Source organism: Bemisia tabaci, chromosome 10, assembly GCF_918797505.1.
Source record: "Bemisia tabaci chromosome 10, PGI_BMITA_v3".
NCBI lineage: Eukaryota > Metazoa > Arthropoda > Insecta > Hemiptera > Aleyrodidae > Bemisia > Bemisia tabaci.
The window spans coordinates 26,401,621-26,411,947 of NC_092802.1; positions in this window are offsets into that span (position 1 = coordinate 26,401,621).

Genomic DNA, 10,327 nt, shown 5'->3' on the forward strand with positions numbered 1-10,327 from the left:
CAGGCCCAGCCAATAATTTTCAAAATTCAAAGTACTTTTGGGTTGTTTTTCACATTTTTCTTGGCAGCAAATCATCATAATCCATTTTAAGGCTTCTCTTTCAAAATTATCCTGTTGAATTCCAAAACTTGTCACTTCTAATGAGTCTACATATTTTAGAACCCTCTCCAATCACAATCTGAGTCACTTACTGTCCTTCTTAGGAAAGGAGATTTTTGAGGAACAAAACTATTGATGCGGACCTGAGCCTTGCAGTGAGAGCATAAAAAAAATGCTCGTGACTGTTTAAATCCATATAAGTCAAACAGTGACGTGGCGTGAATCGCGATGTATCGATTGTTCTGCCATTTAAATCTATGGTAAAGAATCGATTATTAAGGTGTTCGCTGCGAACACCCTGTTTATCGATCCTTCCCCATAGGTTTAAATGGCAGAACAATCGATTTATCGCAAAGCACGCCACGCCACTGAAGTCAAACCATCCTCTCTTCTCCGGATTCGAAAAATACATATACGTCACAGCGAGCTATGATTTCATCATTAGGAGATTAGGAAATTCAATCGTCCTTGTTGTCTGTTTGACGTTCATCTTCAAAGTTGATTCATAAACATCTACCGAATAGCAAAACAAGTAAACTTACCATAAAAACGATCAACAAATAAAATTCCCGCATGATTTGATTGAGCCAAATATACGATTCACAATTCTCAAAGTTCATCTACGTATAGCTCATCTTAAATTCATCCGGATATACAAAATAAAATGCACCAAGGAGTGCAAATAGTTCTCTATAGTCAGAAAATATACAATTATCTCGGCCAACGCTTTTAATTCGATTTATCGTAAACGAAGGAACCTTTTGTCGGTTTCGTCCATCAGAAGTTCGCCTGCAACTTGCGGGATAGGCAACAAGCGTACCGATGAGATAATGAAGATCTCTTCTCAAAAAACATGCCGACGCGCGACGGCGCACTATTGATCGAAGAATAGGGCAGACCGGACATGAGGTGATCATGTAATTTTAGACCATCTCATGATGCAGAGATATTTGTTTCCCAAGGTCATTTTCCACGCAGAAGCTTAATTTTGTAAGAAAAAAGCGTTGAAATCGACAGTTTGCATGATAAATCAGTTTTTCATCCCAGAAACCTGTGGAAAGAAGGTTCTTGCGGTAATTTTAACACTGATCTGCACCTAACAAAAACGCTGCGAATGTGATTGTAGAATCTTGTGTATTTTTTAGCGCTGAGTCCAAAAATTACCTACATTTTTCCTATACCCTCTCATTTTACGGAAAATTAAGATTTTCTCCAATATCACATTTTCCGCTCGAAATTAAATTTTCCGGGAGACTGGTGCGTGATAGTGAAAAACATAAGTTGTTTTCGGATTTAGCAGCCCAAAATACATTTCAGACCACGTATCGTATGCCTGAAAAATGTTCTCTACTTTATCTAATAACGATTTCTTTTCAGTGAAATGACACAATCCGTCCATATATAATTTATAAAATAGTGAAAAGTAACCTGACTAGGTCAAATTAATAAAATATTAAAAAGTCACTCACTAGTCAGAAACATGTTTTCCGACTCGACTTGCCGAGTGACTTTTGAATATTTTATTAAGATAATAGAGTAATCCATATGGACGCCAAAAACGGCCTTAACTTGATGTTTTCAAAAACGTCTATTTAATAAATCAGTGGCGTGGCGTGACTTGCGATGTATCTATTGTTATGTCATTTAAACCTGTGGTAAAGAATCGATTATTAAGGTGTTCGCTGCGAACACCCTGTTTATCGATCCTTTTCCATAGGTTTATATGGCATAACAATCGATACATCGCAAATCACGCGTATTTAAGCGCACGCACTCGATACCTAATTCTATTTTAATAGATTGCCCCACTCCTCTTCAGACCCTACGCAATAGAACGCCCGACAAACGCTTCGCACGTTTTTTATGATCACAGATAAGGACCACTTTCCTCACGTTTAAGCACTTCAGGGACCGCATATTTTTAATTAGCTCCTTAAATCTTTATGCGCAAACGAAGTGTCGTGTGAAATTACCGTTCAAATATTTCGTTCCTATTTAATATCTTTTTCGGAAGAACGAACATTGGTTTTGTCACTGGAAAATAATCTCCGTGTCAAATCAGCAATTGGACGGAGGTAAACAGAAAGGAACCAAGTCACATCGGGATCGAACCGAGAAAAAGAGGTTTAAAGTTTGACTCCTGCATAAGACTCAATGTAAACGATAAACTTCAAGTTCAATTTCAAAATTTGCAAAAGTTAAAGTTAAAGTAAAAGTAAAAGTAAAAGTTAAGTTTGCAAAATTTGCTCCAACAAAAATTTTGAATTTTTAGCTATAGATAGTAGAGCAGTGGTTGAGTTTAAAACCACTCATAATTCAATTTTTTCCAAAATGTGGGTTGGTTCCTTTCTGCTTAACTCAGTCCAATTATTACTACATTGAAGTCGCCCCTCTCTTCCTCTCTCAACTTTTTTAAGAGTGAGTACTCTCGTGTGTGGAGATAAGAGGCTTCCATGCATCAGCGTTGAATTACCCGCGGCAAAAACAAACTTTTTTTCCAGCGTTAGTCATCAGAAGCTGAGCCACTAGCACTCACAAATTAAGCTTGACATTAATCGTGAGGGGATCAACATGGATCAATGGGTGCCTTTATTACCATAATGTCGATTATATTGCTCTATTTGCAGTATGAAAGATAAAAAGATCTTTTAATGCAAGTACTTACGGCTATGATTATATGCTTTCATGAGAGCTCCGAGGACTGCTTTGCTGATCTCCCCTATCCCCTCCTCTTTTTTCTGGTTTTTCTTATTTTTTTAATTAATGTCATTGATGGATCTATACAGACGAGGAAAAATAGCTTTCATATGCTGCCGTGCTTAGGAAGAACGCCGTATGAACATTCAAGAGTTGCCAAATATCCCTTGATAAAACATGTTTTTACGACGAAATGCATGCATATTTTTCCTTGAAATTTTCAGATATTTTAGATTAAATTGCGTGCAAAATTATCTGAAAAGTTCGGGGAAACATATTCACATATTTCCTAATTAAGTCGCTTTTTATCGAAGAAAACTTGGCAACGTCTAATGTCTCATACGGCGTTTTGGGCGCTTCTGGGTACCAGATGCGCCCTTTCCAACCGTTCGACTCCCCCGATGTAACATGTACTATACTACATGCCCTTTTGCCTTATGGGTAATGACGCCATTCTGGTACACCCGGAAAATTGGATTTTTTTCTGCATCTGGTATTCGTAAAAGTTTTCGTGAAATGTTTTGCTTTTAAGCATAACAATCTCGCACGGGCGTATTACCTGGTTAAACTATTTTGGGGCTTCGTCATGCTTAAATGCCTCATATTCGAGGTTGTAGTTTCAGATTGATTCGAAAAAATCAAGAACAGTCACGTGATCTCTTCATTTTAGTGACGTATTACTGTGCTATTTTGTGATTGGTTCATTTTCTCGGCGCAGCATCGTCAAGCGTCAGCTGTTTGCGGCCAAAGACATAAAGACGGAGCGCTCGTATCTAAAAGCACGGGGAAAAAGTGAAGCTAGGTTCGGCGCTGCGCGCTTGTGTGAGTGTGTAAATGAGCGCGGGAATCCATGGCGGCAAACGGAAATTTGATTTGAACTTGTCCTCTTGATTTTTCCTTATTTCTTCTTCGAAACGTGTTTTAAATGCTTAAAACGATTATATTAAGAAAGTTCGGTCTGCGTCCTAATATATTACACCTACTTTTGCTCGGTAACAGGCAGTAATCTCAGATAAAGTTAGTTTTTCTTCTGCTTATGGTGGTTCTGCAGGTTCAAACAGGCCGTTACAGTTCTAGATCTACGTTACTCCCAAATGAAATCAGTCGGTCGACGACGGACCGAAACTAACCTAAAGTTAATAAAATATGAGTGTGTACCTGAATTTGGGCAAAAATCAACCTAAAATACTTTGTTTCCGCAATTTTATTTATTAGTTCCCGCCCTACATTTGAATTCAAACTTGTCCCGATTTCGCCGCCAATCCTCTAGCCAATAGTAGAGGTGATTGAAAAGAAGCTCTAGAAGCTTCATTTTTTGCTTTTAGTGCTCCGTCTTTATGTCTTTGTTTGCGGCTCTGGGTTGAAGGTTTAAGGTTATGTCAGAGAGAATAGAAAGTTAGAGGCCCGACTCGATGCTAGGTAACTGAAACAGATGCGCTCGCAGCGCGCTCGCTGGCAACGTACGCAACTACTATTTTCTATTGTTTTCCAGAGACTAGCGGCGGGTATGTTGCTGCCGGACCACCTTCACGTAGGCAATTTGTTATACATCGTCCGTCCGCAATACTCTCGCTTGGCCGTATGAAAACGTTCCTCGCATGCGCAGTGTTAAAGAAGCGCCCTCCGACGCTTTGGCGTTGGAACTGCTTGTTTTCTTTGCACGGCAGTATAAATGAAGAACATTTAGCGAGACGGAAGGCGAGAGCGCTATGTACAAAATCGACTTTTCCCGTTAACCGGTTAATCAAAATTTTTGAGCCAATATGCCTGGTTTAAGTTGAGCATGGGTAGCTGTCTGCTGGAAAATGCACATTAATATATCAAAAGACTGAAAATCTAGATTTTGGCATCATTTAGTACAAAAATGATTTGAGAGGGGAAGTCTCCCTCCCTTTGAGAAATTCATAATAAAAATGTAATAATAAAATTCAAAAATAAAAATAAATTTTCTTAAAAAATGTAATAATAATAAAAATAATTTTTAAAAATGTATATATCATAATAAAATTCAAAATAAAATTCGTAATAATCGTTGGTGGCATAGCAGGGAACCTTGCGAGTTCATGCTTCGCGGCTCACGCCACGGCGCCTTCAATATTGTAGATACAACACGGACATCCATTAAGCACGAATAGTTGTATCTCTGCGCCGTCGTCAAGGTGCGTCCTTTTCCTCGCTTTATCTCCATGTTTTGCTGGTTCCGTCTGTCTTATTTGTTGCAGTACTTCAAGGGCTACGTGAGCAACACAGCTGGAGATAGGAAAGACGTAATCGAGCCTCATTTTTTGACTTTTCTGCCGAATCTGCGAGCGACTTTTCATGGGCAGCGCAGCGTGGAGCACGACTCGCGCCATCGCGCCTTCAATTTTACACATGCATCACGAAACCCATCTAGCACGAGTACTTGTACTTCTGCGCCGTCATTAACGCGCGTTAAAGTGTCTCTTTTTCCGAAATTTGAGAAAAATTAATGATAATTTTACTCAAAATGTGCTATGATAAGTCATGAACATTTTTTTAAAAAATTAATAATAAAAAAATAAACTGCCACGCTTAAAACACATCGATGACCAAATAAAGAAACAACGTATCTTTGTTTGAGACGTTAAAGACTTCTTGTCGTACTTAATTTTTTGCTAGAAATCTAGTCAACGTCATTCCTTGAAAACTTTCTCGATTTGATTGAATTTTCGTCTATATTAGCAGAATATTCTGTATTTTTAAGCTTTAAAGTTGGCATGTTCCCCTACAAGAATATAAGATAGGAACAGAAATTTTGAAACACGTGATTGACATACATGACTTTGCACTTTGACTGTCAATATGACAGCTAAATTTATCCGTAATAGTCCATCAACAAAAGTGGCTGGTGCTTGGTGCTCAACAGTCCAAAATTTGTTTTTCACTAATTTTCCGAGAAAACTTTTCAGAGGCATATGACTGACAATCATTAAGATACATAAAACTTTAAATTGAATATGAAAACTGTCAGTGCGCGACAGGATCTCACAATGACCTGAAAAAATTTCAACACGCTTAGAGCTGATACGGCACAACTAGACACAACACAACAGACTTGTCAGTTTTCCTTGAGCAAATGTTTACAAATACCGACTTAACTTAAGTTAACGAAAGCTTGGATTATATTAATAAACAAAAATATTAGTAAAAAATATAAGTAGCGGTTTGTTGATTCCGACTTTCAATCGATGAAAAAAATTCCCACGGGTGGAAATTCTCGACTTATCAAGGTCATGCTACGTACAAAAACATGTAAAGAACGCATGACTACTAAATATGTCCATTATCGTCTACAAAGGAAAATGATTTTCCGAACAACGAAAGACGAAAATTTTTCGTTCTTTCAGTTTCAAGAAAATGTATTCAACGTGCTACTGTCAATCATTGGGATTGATCAAACTTTAAAGAGCATTGTCGTCAAGGTGCAAATGATAAACACAGCTCTCACTACGTCCTAGAATATGTCACCGCGTTTAGGACAGAAACGTCAAAAAGTTGTAATATTTTAGCGAATTTGCTTTGTGAGATGTAATATTTCAGCGAATTTGATCTGTGCACGTTAATGCGCGCAGCATATGAAACAAAGAAAAACTTTTAGTGCGGTGAATATTTTCAACTCTAAATGGACCAATATTGTTAAATCTTTAAATTGCTTTCACTCATAGCGATTTTTTGACGTCTTTATACGAGTAGCAATCAAAAGTGGTGCAATTTTGACTAGACTTGTACTTTGTTGATTATTGAAACATTTTAGAGTAATATCATGTATACAGAATCTCCCAAAACCTCCTACGTCATGAATTTCCTCAAAATTTGTTCACCCTGTAATATACAAACCTTAATTTTTGCATGACAAGTTTTCCTTGAATGCACTGATCGGCCATTGCCGATAGACGGAAATATGTTATATTTCCTATCGTGGATTTGCAACTGTTATTAAAAAAATTAACTCTAAAGCATCTGCTTGACGATCGATCACAGCTTCTTCACAACGTGAACAGCTTAATTGAAAAATTGTTTTAATTCTAAATCCCTTTTTTAAATACTTTTAATCTATCTAAAGAAGTAAATTTATATAAATCTAATTCATCACAACTTTAAAATAATAATGTGTTGACTTGAATCTTTTGAATTCGGATAGTAATTATAGGCATATGACTTCTAAATTTTACGCTCGCACATGGATGCATGTCGATAATCAGCAATGAAAATGTGTAAATCTACAGATCTCCCGCAAGGCCTTTTGCATTCAAACGGAACTTCTAAACGTATTTGGAGCTCCTTTAATATAACTTTACAACTGAGAGTCCTGCTCATCTTTTTATTACCGAGAATCGCTACTGCGACTCTCGGTGCTCACTCCAATGACCACTTGACTCTAAGCTACAAAAACGATTTGACGTTGAAAATTTGTCGAGAGATTGTGCATCTGTCAAAAAATCGGCAATTCCACATCGTCGACCTACGGAGAAACCCACCGGTTACTTCTCTTGTTCGGAGCTTACACGAGAGTTCCATTTCCACCGTTTCGATACGCCATCACAGCGAATTGAGTCTTTTTTCACGGAATCGAAATCAAAAAAACCTCATTATCTTTCTTACGGAAACCAACAACATTTTCAGTTTGATTCTGACGACCGCTTCTCATAGAAATGAAACGAGAATTCCTGCCAACTTCTCGTATACGAGCAGCAATTCTTATGCCGAGAATATTGTCCAGGGAGAACTACCGAATTACTGCGTTACGTACGACTCAGTTGTTGGTTCCGAGCAAGTAAATACCAGTTGTAACTACAGATTGAATTTAACTCCGGCAGAACTTAAAGGTGAGTCTCCTTTGACGGACCAATTACTCTCATTTACACGGGGACTCTACTCGCACAATATCTGGAACTATAAAAATTGCATTGTCTTCATGGTTGATCAGAAAAGTTGGAGGAAGCTCACTTCCAAACAAGAGCGTCCAGGAATTAAGAAATCTCAATATTCGTTCAGCTCCGTACTCACCAAATCGGATGAAATCGAATCTCGCAACTTAATCTTTCTCTTTGACGTATTCTGGCGGTTCTTCAGGGGACACCGAACGACCATCTGCTTCAAACAACACTGCATTTGGTACGATCGCTCTGAACGGAGTCTCCTATTTTATGGAGGATCAAAAAACGAGAGATACTTCGATTTTACCCCTCCAGTCTTTCAGGACCGGATGAGCGACGATTACGTCTACAAGATAGGCATTGGTCACGCTCTTCATTTCAGCAGATTTGACTTTAAAACACCCCAGCTCTTCGGAGAACTCTTGAATTTGATTTTTGAACGAGATATCGAACACTTCATGCTAGATAAAAGAGATGCCTTGTATGGTGATGCCGGTCTGCAGCAAAATCTCGATCTTATCATCTACGAGGGAGGTTATATTTTGGAAGAGTCGGAGATCTCCCAATTCCACCTGACACCAAGTTTCGACTCCCTGTATTACTGCATTCTGGCCCCTCGCCGTGGGTTCATGCCACAGTACCTCGTGGTCGTCAAGTGCTTTTCGCCTCCAGTCTGGCTGGCCATACTTATAGCGCTCGCTACTTCGTGGCTCATGCAATGGGCGTTCCAGCGGTTCCAAGTCAAGTATTTCGCTCATTTTTATTCGGACGCGGAAATATCTGCGTTCGAAGACTCATCACCATTCCTCGCCATTTATTCCTACTTCCTTAGCGGTAGTCCACCGTTTTTGCTCCTGGGCAAATTCCTGACCGGGAAGATCTGCTTCTTCGTCTTCACGTTTTTCAATCTCATCATCGGAACCGTCCTTCAGAGTGGGCTGACGACATTGCTGACTAGTTACGTGCGGTATTCCGACATCGAAACCCTGGCAGAATTGGAACAATCCGGACTTTACATACAAACACAGAGTGTTGAGGCAATTTCGGATATCTTGGGCCAGTCTGAGCACGCACTGCTGAAACACCAACTAACCGACAGCAGATATTATTACGAACAACAAACTGCAATAGAACTCCTGTATGAGTATAACCATAATAATATCCTTTGCGATTGGACATCACCGAATTTGACGGCTAAATCTAACAACTGCACCGAGAAGATCAGCGCACTGGAGAAAAATATGGTTTCGATGACGGGTGTGGACGCGTATTTGGCCAGGACACCTTATTCATTTCTCACGGCGAAGAATAGAGTTACACCCAGAGGATTCTTTAACTCCGCAGAGATCGAGTTCCACCTGATTGGCGAATGTTTGACCACGTACCCGATCTCGTACATGATTGTCGAGAATTCCATCTTTACTGAAATTTTTGATAAAAAGATGAGCCAGTTAATCGAAAATGGATGGACGGTTAGCATTTTATCCTCCGATTTGACAGAGTACTACTTTGAATCATTTCCACAAAGATACGATGGCGAGGGATCCCTTAGGCCATTCAGTATGATCGATTTACAGCTTGCGTTTATAAGTCTTGGTGCTGGACTTTTGGTCAGTTTCTTTGTTTTTTTAATAGAACTTTACTGCGGCTGGTCTAAGTGAATGTATAAAGGCTGCGTCCTAGGTGCATGATCAAAAAGTTTTGAAGTTGATATAGAATTTTTTCGGAAGCTACAATCTGCAATGACCGATGATATATTAATTTTTGTGCTAATTTAATTCGGTCTTTTTCAGTATCCATTTAAAGTTGCATAAGTTCAACTTTGGTGGCACAGCAAAATGATACCTAATTTAACATTCGTAATTGTTCAATAAAGTGAATGAGGTTCAAAATCCTCTCATAATGTTTGAGCTGAATGAGAAACGGAGCATTTTTTCTCCTCACAAATGAGTGTCTTTTCCTTACTGGTATAGTCAGAAATACGTAGATGATAGCTCATAGGTAGTCAAGTTTAAAAGAGACAAAGTTTTACCATTAGGTAAGTCTAGTCTATTCTTTCTATGAATGAGCGTCGTAAATGTTAAGGCATAATCCATAAAGTATCAGCCTTAATTTTTAAACAATAGTTTCTGCTTGGAAATAGTTTCTCTAATTATAATAAGAAACCCTAATTTAGAAACATTATAACTTGTGAATCATTGTATACTTTGTAAATAAACTGCTTCTGAACGGCAAATCACATTTTGTACACATACAATTTGTATCAAAGAATCATACATAAATCGTCATTTCGCGCTTCCGTAGCGTCGAGTAATTGCGTGAAGTTCATCAGGGCAAAAAACGCCTTAAATCACGCTTGATACTGTGCAACACACAGGAGCAGATATATTTGTATCAAAGAATCGAACCCAACGTCAAGTGTAACACTCAACTTCATTGATCGTCGCGTCGCGTCGTCGGCTTTGCCTCGTTGAGTGTAGTACATCAAGGCAAAAAACGCCTTCAATCACGCTTGATACTGTGCAACATACAGGAGTTGACATATTTGTATCAAAAAACCTAACCTAACGTCAAATGTAAGATCGTTTTAATGAGGAACCGAAAGAGCGAAAGAGCCGAAGAGCCGACAAAGA